The following is a 12,184-nucleotide window of genomic DNA, read 5'->3' on the forward strand; positions in this document are numbered from 1 at the left end:
TTACTTAAATTTTGGGAAGTACGCTTATTGTTGCAGAGAGATGATGTATTTCACATTAGATTATGTTCCTCCAGATACCAAGGAAAGTAAGAGAACCCCTAAGCCGCAATATACTTTGTCTGCAGGAAAAATGACTATATGATGAATCAGAGTATAACGTGCCCACTCTGGCAGCATGGTGACATCATCAGATTAGTTAACCACATTACTTAGATATTTTTACGACTCCCGCTGAGGACCAAGCACACAGTGTAGTGGGCTGTATCCCTGATGTATGTGTAATTACATTAGGGAGAAATGTGTTCTACCTTACTGTAGTTTGACCACACAAAGTAGCTCCGAACAAAAATAGAAACTGGCTCAACCTGCAACTTTGGAGCATAATGATATTTCACCCTGTCATTTCTCATGTCTCTTGGAGCTAATGAGGTAGCAGTGAGTGGTTCACAGAGGCCTTTCATGAGTCAGCTCAGCCAGTTGTGCTTGGATTCAAAGTGCGAGCTTTGCTCGAAGAAGCCAAAGGATCTTTCCTCATTCAACTTTCAACAAACTCTTTCAACAAATGTGACTAACGCAAGCAAAGACAGAGTTGACAGAATTTGCAGTGAGCTCAGGCAGCTCATCATATCTGCTGGAAGGCGAGTGTCTGTTTTTACTGTCAGTTATTCTTTATTTTATTTTTTTCCCCCTTTTGGGTTAATTTCAAAGTGACAGGCAGTCCTCAGGCTGGTTAAATTATTTAACTGCGTGCAGCCAATGGGTATTATAATCTAGGCCCTGAGTGACAGAGCAATATGCTCTTAGGGCCTCATGGCATTTTATTAATAATGAGCTTGAGATAAACTAGAGCTCTCGGGTGAAAAGCTGCTGGCTGTTGGCGCTCACTGAAGCAGCCATGCTCTTGGCCCTGAATTAGTTGGTGTGACACAGATGGCCTTTTCAAAACCTCAGCGATTGTTTACGATAAGACGTCTGTATGAGAAACAGCAGTTATGTGGTTCAGTGACGTTGCGCAACAATGAATGCTTTCTCCCAGTATCTGACTACAGGTAGCTTTTACAGCCCACAGAGGTGTGATGTGGATGACCTGGATTGTTGGCCTGCTCTCCGTATTTAATAATAAATGACTTGCAGTCTGTATGTGTGTATCAGCAGCAGGAGACGTAATGTGAATACAACAGCTAGCCCCTGCCAATCTGTTCAACAGCCCGTGTACGTCTCATCTGCACTGTTTCCAGGCAGCACAGTTAAGACACAGTTAAGTTTAAATCTGGTCCGAAAATCCATTCATCTCTTCCCAGTCTTTTAATTTCAAATAATTGCCAACATAAACACTCAAACGGCAAAGGAGCGTTTGACATTTGATTACATTTTTTTGATTTTTAATGATGTGATACTTCCTGTCTTTAAGCTTCCATTCTGATGGTATACAATCTCAAGCTACATTATTCTACTAAACAGAAGGGAACAAATAGTTGCTCAGCTTGCACGTATTCAATACCACATGACTATTATCTGCTGAAGGCCTGTGGTTTGAGCGTTGTTCTCCGAACTGCTACTGAATTACTCGCATACAGTTGGATGAGCTGCTGCACACTGAATGCATTGGCTTTATAGCCGTGCACCTACACTGCTCTTTGTCAGGTCTGTATGTACTACAGCCAGACTCAGTCAGCACAATTAATCATGTCAGAGTTAGGATGGTCACTGTCCGAGAATGATGATGTTTTCACAGCGCTATGAGCTGTCAAGCTTTTTGAGCAAACTTGTTGCAACAAGAAAGTTTGACCTCAACCAGCTGGCGTGGTGGCAGTTATTAAATCACAACAAGTGCCTTAAATCTTTTCCCTACAATCCAGATATGTTTTTTTCCAACAGCAATACTATGTCCATCTCAGTGGGGTTAATTATACAGCCTCACTGCCCTCTCGTTCACCACATTCTGTGTCTCTTACGGGGTGCCCTCCTGTACCGTTAGCTGGCGTCTCAAAGCCTTCGCCCCTCTGTTCTGTATTTGACAAATGAAGAAACCCTAAAAGAGAGCAACCTAGGAGGGATCTCTTTCCCAGGATGGACAGAAGTGCAATAGATGTTGCGTGTACATACTCATTAAAGTAATAAGTAGAATAATAAGGGGGAAATTACAACTTTTAATAATAATGACAGCAGTGGATATAGTAGAATAATAACAATGATAAAAACAGTACTGGTATCGGTAATAATAATAGTAATAATGATGGTTGCAGTGGGTGTCAGCAGGGCCACAGCAGGAGGTATGGCCACGGTCCATATATAACCACGAGCCATAGAAACATGCAAGAATGCACACAAAAACTCAAGGGAAGAAGTGGCAATAGTAATGTACGCTAATGGCACAGTCATTCATCCAGAAGGAGAGAGAGAGAAGAGGAGAGAGGAGCTCAATGTATCCTAGGAAGTCCCCCGGCAATCTAACCCTAACCCTAGGCCTATAGCAGCATATCTAGGGGCTGGACCGAGGCACACCTGAGCCAGCGAATGATAAGCGTTATCAAAGAGCAAAGACGTAAGCCTACTCTTAAATGTGGTGTGTCTGCCCCCCGGACTGAAACTGGGAGCTGGTTCTATTGAAGAGGAGCGTGATGAATGAAGGCTCTGGCTCCAGTGAGACTCCAGGAACCACAAGTAGCTCTGCATTCGGTGAGTGCATCTCTCTAGTGGGGTGATATGGTACTATGAGCTCCTTAAGATATGATGTTGCCTGGCCAATTAGGGCTTTGTAGGTGAGGAGAAGGATTTCAAACTCAGTTTGGAATTTTACTGGCAGCCAGTGCAGAGAAGCTAATACAGAAGTAATATGATCTCTTTTCTTAGTTTTGGTTCAGACACGCTCGAGCATTCTGGATCAATTCTGACCTCCAAGCTACACAAATAATTCTGTGCGGCCTTCAAAGTCTCCCATATCTCAGCCTGCCAAGGACTGTTCCAAGATGTTTGTCGCATAGAACTCCAAAATATCTCCGAACTGAGTGATCTGTATTTTATGAGTGCAGTTCTTAGTGAAGTGATCCGTCAGGTACAGCTTTGTAGGGCATGCCGAGAAAAATTGTGTCACATGAATCAAGTTGGGGAGCATAAATTTAAACTGCAGTGAGGACTAGTTGTGCTCTATTTGAGGGCTCGGTTTGCGAAATTTTGACCCATAAAAATAAACATTCTGGTTTATATAACATTTATTATCACAGACATTTGCGTAGTAAGATGAATAACTAAGTAATACTATAATATGAATCTAGCAACTCAAAATTACATTTGGATTGACAGGCGGAAAGATTAACAGCACACAATTGTCTAGATGGCGATCTTATGTCCCTCTTTTGGGTTAAAGGGAATTCATTGACACAGGCCATAACCACAGCAGCTTTGTGCTGTAAAGTATTGCTGGGCTCTCTCTGCCCTTTATTGGGGAGATACCACAGGAAATGGGGCCTTTTAGGGCTGATCCTGTCGTGGTTGGGCTCTGTCTGTGGGAAGCTAGCACAAAATAATAGTTTTTTCATTTGTAGGCTGCAAAGGAAAGGTATGTCTTTTCCGTGAGTCTACAGGTTCAAGCAGTTCTGCACTGATCCCACAACAAGACAATGTTTTGCTCGCGTTAATACACCACCGTTGTGGAAATGAAGCAAAATACAATGCACTGTGTTAGACAAGATTTTTATGCTCACACGCCGCAGGCTGATTTTAATTGTATCCCACCGACATGTCATGAAGCACCAGTAATTTAAACATCTTCACTTTTATTGCTTCCCCCCAGAGTGTAGATGTGATTTGTTGTGCAAATCTGGGGGAGTTTGCGTTCAGCATTGCTGAAGATAATTGGAAAGATTGTAAATCTTTTGGAGAGGATAAGTGCAAATAGTTTTGTTGTTGTTGATGTGTTCAATAAAAAAAACACAATAACACATTATTCACATTCATGAGGCTTTACAGTTTAGTTTAGATTTGACACCACAAATGAGACACTGTAAACCAAAGTGTGTGACTACTGTGTTCTCTTACAATCCAAACTTTAAAACAGTGATTTCACTGTTTCATTGTGTGTTTTTAGCCCAAACATCAACTCAAACACAAAAGAGGTGTTTGCATGTCTGTCCATCCTGATCCCTCCTGGCTTGTTGAAGTTGCTCCTTTCACCTGTTAAAAGAGGAGTTTTTACTTATCTGGTGCAGGACTCAAAGAATAGAGTGTCTGCAGTACAGATTGTAAAGTAAATTGTTGTTTTGTCATATATAAATAAAACTTGACAGTTTATTTCATATTATACTGTTTCTATATAACTTTGGTGTTTTTCAGACCTTAAACAAAGATATCAGATTCAATCCACAATGAATCCATTTGACATGTGCTTGATCAAGAAATAATAATGAAGGTAATCAAGTGTCACCAGAAATCACCAGAGTCTGAACTAATGTCAGTGGATTTCTTACATTGTCATTTTATGATATGAAGCTGAGAAAAGCCCTAAAATCCTCGAGTTCCCCTCGAGTTAACACGGTTATATCTGTCAACACTGTTGCCTTTGTCAGTACTGTTTGTGCTGTAAGTACGGTTAGCCACTCATCCGTCGCCATATCGAGAGCCGTGTTGAGGCAATAAATATGCTCTGACTTTGGTAGTTAGTATCTTACTACTTACTATAAAGTTGATACAGAAACATATAGTTTGATATCTTTACTATCCACCCACTCCATTGAAAAATATTAAGGGGAAATTTGCATTTGCAGGTACTTTTGAATTCAAGTTGTGAAGCTCAAAGTGGGTGGATCCTGCCATTGCCATCAAATGCAAATGGTTGACTAATATACAATTTCACCTCCCGTGCAGTTGTCATGAGCTGGAATGTTAGTTATAGAGACCAAATCCATGTTGCACCAGGTGTACCAGGTGTGCGAAACTGCTTTAACTGCCTCAATTCACCATTTCAACAACTGCCGTTTTTGGCGCTTCTGCTTAAATTTTTAGCACCAGAGGTTTCCGCTTGATTGGCACACATAGAGGAATAAATGTGCTCCTCAGTATTCATTGATGGAGATGCATGAATTGTTTTAGATGCCATGTTTCGTCTATTTGTATGTTCCTCTTAAGAGATTTCCTAGTCAGGAAATATTTTTTCGTCACAGCTGTTTACCCACAATTCACAGGTCAATGCAATGTAGTGCACTCTCTTATCGGTTTCTCTTCTTTTGTCTTTCTGGAAAGAATATGCTGAATTTGTGCTTCAGGAATCTAAAAGCTTATCATCAGTATTGCAGCTCTCTGAAGTCTCCTTTCCTTTGATGGCTTTTTTTCCTTTCAGGGTAAATACATGGTGTGAATATATAAATGAGATTTCCAGATCCAGATTACTAGTAAATTATTGACCCGGAAATTCTTAAACATACTGTTGGTAGTGGAAAGGTGGCACACTATATATCCATTACATCCATAATACTCACACTAATGTGCTGAAAGTGTGTGTGTCTTCTTTTGGGCCTCAGACGCTATTTAAAACAATTTAGTTTGCATAGAGATTTAGTTTATCCTTACAGCTTACATAAAGGGAGTGCAATTGCTTTTGCTCTTGTACATGCATGTGTGTGTTTTTGTGTGTTTACATAGTTTTCGTGGATGTTAGCAGTGCTGCAGTGCATCAGCCTTAAGAGTAAATATTACACGAAGTGAACAGTTTCCTCCACTGCCTCGGAGTTGTGGACAGTATTTCCACATGACGGTGATGAATGGAGCTTGTTTGGTGTAAGTTTCCCTCACAGCAAGGCTATCAATTTGCTCTAAGGCAAACAGATGAGCTGAACTGTATTGAATCGAGGCCAGAAAGAATTAATGTGATGATGAGAGCACTCGGTGGAGACTGAGAGGGTTATTTGGCCGTCCGCGACAAACAGACCCCGCTGCAGTTGCAATTGAGTTTAATGGGCTCACTTTTTAAACATCAATCTCCAAGTCCAGTGTCTGTTTATGTTTATGTTCTTTCCCAAAAATCCTAATTTGAGCTAGGTTTTCATTTACACATTTGAGTGTTGAATGTATTAGCTGGGACTTTTCAGTAGAAAACATGTATTGATGCACAGCCAGGAGTGTGAACACACAAAGTGCTCAGCAGACCACAACGTCCTCTCTGACTGTCATTTCTGTAAGATTCTTATCAAGTCTCAGTTATATCGGTGTACTCCAAATTTAACAAGACATGTGACCGTAAAATGACAGGTGACACCTACTGCAGCTGATCTGGAACAATTTATGTTTGTTTAAACACCTTAAATGTAAAATGTGAGACATAAATACCTCATGGCTGAGTTAAACGTGCATTTGATGTTCGTGCATAGCAGGAGCTTTCTCGTTATCATGATTACTGAATCCTAAAGAGGAAGAGGGGAGGGGGAAGGAGAGGAGGAGGATACTGTTTTGGCGCTCTGAGGTATAGCACTTGCTCATACCTAAACAAAGTCAACATTACAGTTTCATTTCTTCGTACCTCCCACTGGTAGAAGTTGTTTTATGGGGCTTTCTACTGCCGGGAGAACAACTCCCCCACAAGTCAGCAGCTTAACTGGCTTCCTGACACGGCTAATAGACTCACAATTCATTGTAAATGTTTTAATGGGACACAAAGGGATGTGAACTTTACTTCTGAGCTGCCATACAGATTTTAATAACCTTGCTGGCCAATATTGTCTGGTCAAAGTCTAAAGTAAGTGCATACCTGTCCAACTGTTTACCTGCAGCACCAGCACTCCTCCGCCTGTGCAGGAGAAACCCGTCTATCGTCTTTCATGCTGTTTGAGGTGTGGCCCTCTTGTTGGACCTCTCTGCTCTCCCCTCCCCCGCCGCAGCATCGGTCCAATCCCTGCCACACATCACACTCACCTGAAAGGATTTGCATTCAGGGCCGATACTTGCTGCTGATTGGCCAGGTAAAAGCATTCTGCCTCAGGGCTCCCCTACCAATGGTGGTAGTGCTGCGTGACTCATAGGGAGAGGACAAGTTGCTTCACTACACTTCTCCTTTTTCTGCTTCAAACAGCAGCCATTGCATTGTCTTTTTTTTCTTTCTTTCCGTCCTCTCCAGTTTTGTTTTATTCGCTGTGAGAAAGAGATGTGAGGCTGGCCTGTGGTCTCCACCTTCAGACAGCTTTGTCCCTTTCTGGATTATTCCCCTTTTCGCCTTTTGTTGTCGGTTTTCCCTCTTGATTTTCATTGGTTACTGTGAGCGACACTTGTTCGGTTGCTATTATGGACATTGTCACCCGAATCCTGAGTCTTTGAGGTTAGTGATGAATAGTTCTCCTCCTCCTCTTCACACTTGACATATTTTGTTGCCTCTTGTGAGTAGAAACAAATGCCGTAAAATGTTTTTTCTGATAGTTTTGAAGTTTAACACCCGAACCCTATCGATTCTTATTTATTACATTATTTGGGAGTTGTATTTGTTATTGAACAGGCAGTTCCATAGGTCGCCATAATGCGTAGCTTTTGGTTTTATCCTAACATTTTTATTAGCACACATGACATATTGTACGATTCTGTTAAGGGAGCATTTCCCCCCCATCTAATGTTTTCCAAGCCTACTTTTACATCAAAATGTGTTCAAGGAAACAGCAACATACTATTAATAGTACTGTGAGTTTTGTACATGGCCCTTTTTTGTTGGGTTGCGCTGATCAAACCAGTTCCCTCAAACTGGTTTGAAGTTGACCCTTTCTACGACTTGACAACGCGTGAGCTCAAGTAATGGGTTTGAGTTCCTGTGTTTGTCGTTCTAAAACCTAATACACGTAATATAATAGTTGCTTTTCTTTTATGAACTGTTGCCTTATATGGTGTGCCAAAGCAAGGGCGGGAACAGTGTTTTGCAAGCCCCTTGACCAAGCCCACATGTATTTTTTATGGTGTAGTACTCTGTAATTACACATCATGGTGATGATGTTAATGTATATATTTCATCTGTGATTGCTTTCAAAGTTCAATACATTCCTTAATTAACATGTTGAATGCTGCATCAGTTGACACAAAAACTGCTGTGGTTTTGCTGTTGTTTGCTCTCCCGAGTCCTGTGCGTGGAGTCTGTCATTCAGTGCTTTATCCTCAGTTCATCAGAACAGATCGTTCATCTTGTAAGGTAGCCCACAAGGCCCTGAGTACAATTCGGTGAAAAGTTTGGTCCCACAGTGTGTTGCTTCCTCTTTAATGCCCATGTTAGTTGACCCTCTTGAAAGTAATTCCACCCCTCCATCAGCCAGTTAAGTTATTTGTCTTAATGCTGGTGAGAATCTGTTTCTAAAAGTTGCTCAGTGCAGAAGAGATAAAATCACACTTCCTGTTTCACCAGAAGTCTACTCTGCACTTTTTTTGGGACCACACAAGACATTGTGCACATTATCACTGAATAAACTTGACTACAGTTTGAGCGTCTAGATTTCACACACACTTTTTATCGATTCTGTCTACAAAAGCCACTGCAGTCGGCAGTAAACCCTGTACTAGGACAGATTTTATCCAATTTTGGTTGATCTTTTTTTATGAAGCCACATGCAAAAGACCAAAGCATGAGATTGTGTCATGGGTTCGGCATTTATAATTGATTTTCTTGACATCTCTGACATTGCGTGCAGTTGACGCCAAATACAGGCAACTGAGGACAGATCTCAGAGACACCAAATATATATCTGTATACTTTAGGCTCAGTTACTTAACTATTGTTAGCTTTGGATCAATTGGCCTTGGACTCCATTTATATTTAACACCTGCTGTAGTATCAGCACATGACGCAGTGCGTGAATAGCGCTGTTGTGTGGAGCAGGTGAGTTTGCATTTGACCTGACTCTTCGTACTCGGTGCCCACCTTGATTTGGATTGTAAATGAGGCCGTCGTGCCTCAGAGGACGAACTCGTGCTGAAGGCGGTGTTTCGTGAGGCTTTGTGTGTGCCTCATTCAGAGGACATAGAGGCTGATGAGGAGACAGAGGGGGCTGGACAGTAGTATCAGGTAGGATCCTCTTTCAATACAAAGTCAACAAGTCTTAGCCTGTAATTAGATCATTACACTTGGGCAAGATGACGGAGGCGTTGCAAGAGAAGGGCATGACGAGAGGAGCAGGTGGGGAGGAGTTTATTAAAGTCCCAGCATGCCGAGATATGTAAAAGTGGAGAGCTTATTCAGTTTAGTTACAGACACATGGTTCAAAGAGAATAAAAACAGAGCCAACTTTGTATGGTCAGGTACAAATGAGTTTGAATGCTTTGTATTGAACAGACTAAGTATTTCTTTCTTTATATGCTAAATATTATACTGATTGAATGTCAGTGGCAGAAACAAGCTTAAACTCAACCTGTTTGGTCTTAAAATGGAAAACAAATGGCAAAATCCTTAAATATATTCAAACGTAAAGCCCATAAAATATTTTGAACCAAAAGGAGACCAGAATTGCATGGTGATCTCTAATGAAATATTTGAAATTGTTGCATTATTATCACCTATTTATTGAAAAGGATGCAGAAAACCAGTGAAACTAGTAAACACAAATGTCTTCTCTATCCACAATCATTAATTTTTAATAAAACTGCCTGGAAAATTTTAAAATAAGGAAGCGTCAGCACTTCTATCCTGTTTTGATGGTTTGTTTGGCTGTTTTTGTCTTGCTTCAATATATTTGCATCATGTTTTCCATTTTCTCCATTTTTTTCTAATACATTTCAATTTCCATGGCACTCTCTTTTTCTGGAGTGGATGGATAAAGGTTGAAGGAGTGGGCTTGTGACAGGAAGTTTGAACTCCTTTGACCAGCTGGAAAAAACTGGGCGGGGAAAGTTAATGAGTAACACTCTCCTCTGCCCTTATGGCAACTGTCAAGGTGCCACTGAGCAAGGCACATACTGTGTCTTAAGGTGCTCCAGGCATAGCTACACTCAGCAGGCCAATGCCACTTATGCGTGTGTGTTAATATACTGCAGGTCTATTTTCGGGACAACCTCCCTTGATAAATAAAGTGAAATCGATTGAGCAAGTCTTTCTGTGTTGCAACTGTCTCATACTAAGAGCATGCTGGGACTAGCAGAACATAACAAACTGGAGCTGTGATCATCACATCTGAACACAGAGTCCAGTCCAGACAGATATTCAAAATCATGATTTGTATCAGAGAAGCAGGGCTGATTCTTTTTTAGTCTTGGTTTTTTTTTCTTTCACTTATTTACTGAGAACTTAAAAGGATGTGATGCAATACTGGACTTTTCAGTGAGGAGGAGACTGATGATGCCGATCCAGAATGTTCAATGGTTGGCTATCAGATAAGACACAGAACAGAATGATACAGAACATTTTTACATTAGTGGTCGTTGAGTGTCAAGTAACAATACTTTGAATGCACTTTTGATAGTTATTTGCACATTTTTATCACATTAAAACTGCTTTAAATCCACTAAAAACTGAGGGTCCAAGAAAACATCTATACATTACACAGTTTTTACAAAATCAAATATTATGTTTTGTGACATGGACAATTCTCAAAAACACTATGCATTTTTAGCTGATAGTTAACATGCAAAGATTTGCGGCAGACAGTGTCTCTCAGTGTCAAGTAGTGCTATGATGTTTAATGTTACGGTGACTGTAAAAAAATGCAACTGTAGATCCCACTGTGCTGATGGCATACTAATGTCATCGATATACAGCCAGATTTTAGGTGGCGACATGGTGGTGTGTTCTTGTATTATGGCAGTCTTCCTTAAATCCAATTTAAAAAATGCAGTGTATGACTTTGCTTAAAGTAATGCAGTATATTGAAGTATATTGAATGGTAACCCCTGTAATATAATAAGTATTGTATCGTCAAATTTTCGCCAATACACAGTCTGACTGGAAGCCCTAAAAGAGTTGTTTGAAACTCATAAGGGAGAAAGACAAGAGTGTCATGTTTTCAGAGAGAGAGAGAGAGAGAGAGAGAGAGAGAGAGAGAGAGAGAGAGAGAGAGAGAGAGAGAGAGAGAGAGAGAGAGAGAGAGAGAGATGATATGTGGAATATCAGGTCACACCTTTTGATAACACTCCTGGTTATGCAACGTGCCAGGTCGGGGCACAGATTCTGTGCTGGTAAAAGCAAGAGTCTCCTCTTATGGCTGCGAATAGGTCCACCAGTCTCGCCGTAACACAGGTTTTCATGAAATTAACCTGACTACTGTGCTTAGGTAGTTTTACTTTACTGTTTCAAATGATGCTACTTTATGCTTCCCCAACATTCAAAAGGGAATGTTGTACTTTGTTCTCCTTTACAGCTATATTTACTTGTCTACATACAACATTCTCCTGCCCTCATCTGTTCACAAGACATTTTTGAATGCAGGAATTTTACTTTTATTTTGCTCAAGTAAATAAGCTGGATTTACCCAACAACACACAGAACTTCCTATATGTTTCTAAATAAAAAGTTGACTTTTGTTAGTGGATAGCATACACCTCAAGTGACGATGAAACCATTAGATAGTAAGAATAATTATACACATAGTCAGCTATATAAGCTGATACTCTTCTGATTCTATTTTTGGAAATGACTCATCCTTTGTGATAATGCATGTCTTGATGAAAAGTTCATCTGTCCTCCTGCTTGTGTGGGTGGAGGCAGGTTTGAGGTGCAGGTTTACTTTGTGCCAGATAAAAGCAGCATGCAGAACCTCATAAAAATTTCCATTGCAGCTTTCTGTTGGCCTCGTCTTTGTTTGAAACGCGGTTGTTTGTTACTGTACGATCATTTGTAGATAGGGGAATACAATACAGCTAAATTGCTAGAACTTTACTATATAATGCAGTGGCCTGAAAATACATCCACACTGCAATGTTTTTCTTTCCAGTTACGTGGGTTCCACCCTTATTGAGGTAACGCGGTTTCAAAAAATGGGGTGCGCTTGAACATAAAACTGACATACTCGGTGAAATTCGTTTTAGCTGATGGCTGTTGCCAACTCCCTCACTCCCTCATGCTAATTTAAACATCATGTTGCCTTTAATGCAGTAGCACTTGGTACAAAGAGGCATTCTGACCCAGGCACAGAGGGAAATTGATTGCCCACATGGTATGCGGAGGCTTTGGACCCAGACACCCAGCTGCAGTGGTGTCTGTGTCGAGAAGCCTCACCAGCAGGCTGTTATATGGAAA

General features: G+C 40.8%; 1 protein-coding gene across 3 annotated transcripts in view; it reads left to right on the top strand.

Moving 5' to 3' along the window:
* Positions 1–12,184, top strand: part of elf1 (E74-like ETS transcription factor 1) — a 36,797-nt gene that overhangs the window by 3,517 nt on the left and 21,096 nt on the right. The window contains exon 1 of one of the 3 annotated variants that reach the window (XM_068585372.1): positions 7,109–7,303. The exons of the other annotated variants lie outside the window; for them this stretch is intronic. The gene's annotated coding sequence lies outside the window, so the exon portion shown is untranslated. Of the gene's footprint in view, positions 1–7,108; positions 7,304–12,184 lie in introns of those variants that run through there. 3 annotated transcript variants of the gene reach the window in all.

The sequence above is a fragment of the Clinocottus analis genome, unplaced genomic scaffold (genome assembly GCF_023055335.1).
Source record: "Clinocottus analis isolate CAN_PGR_092001 unplaced genomic scaffold, fCliAna1.0.p SCAF_10, whole genome shotgun sequence".
In the NCBI taxonomy this organism is placed as follows: domain Eukaryota; kingdom Metazoa; phylum Chordata; class Actinopteri; order Perciformes; family Cottidae; genus Clinocottus; species Clinocottus analis.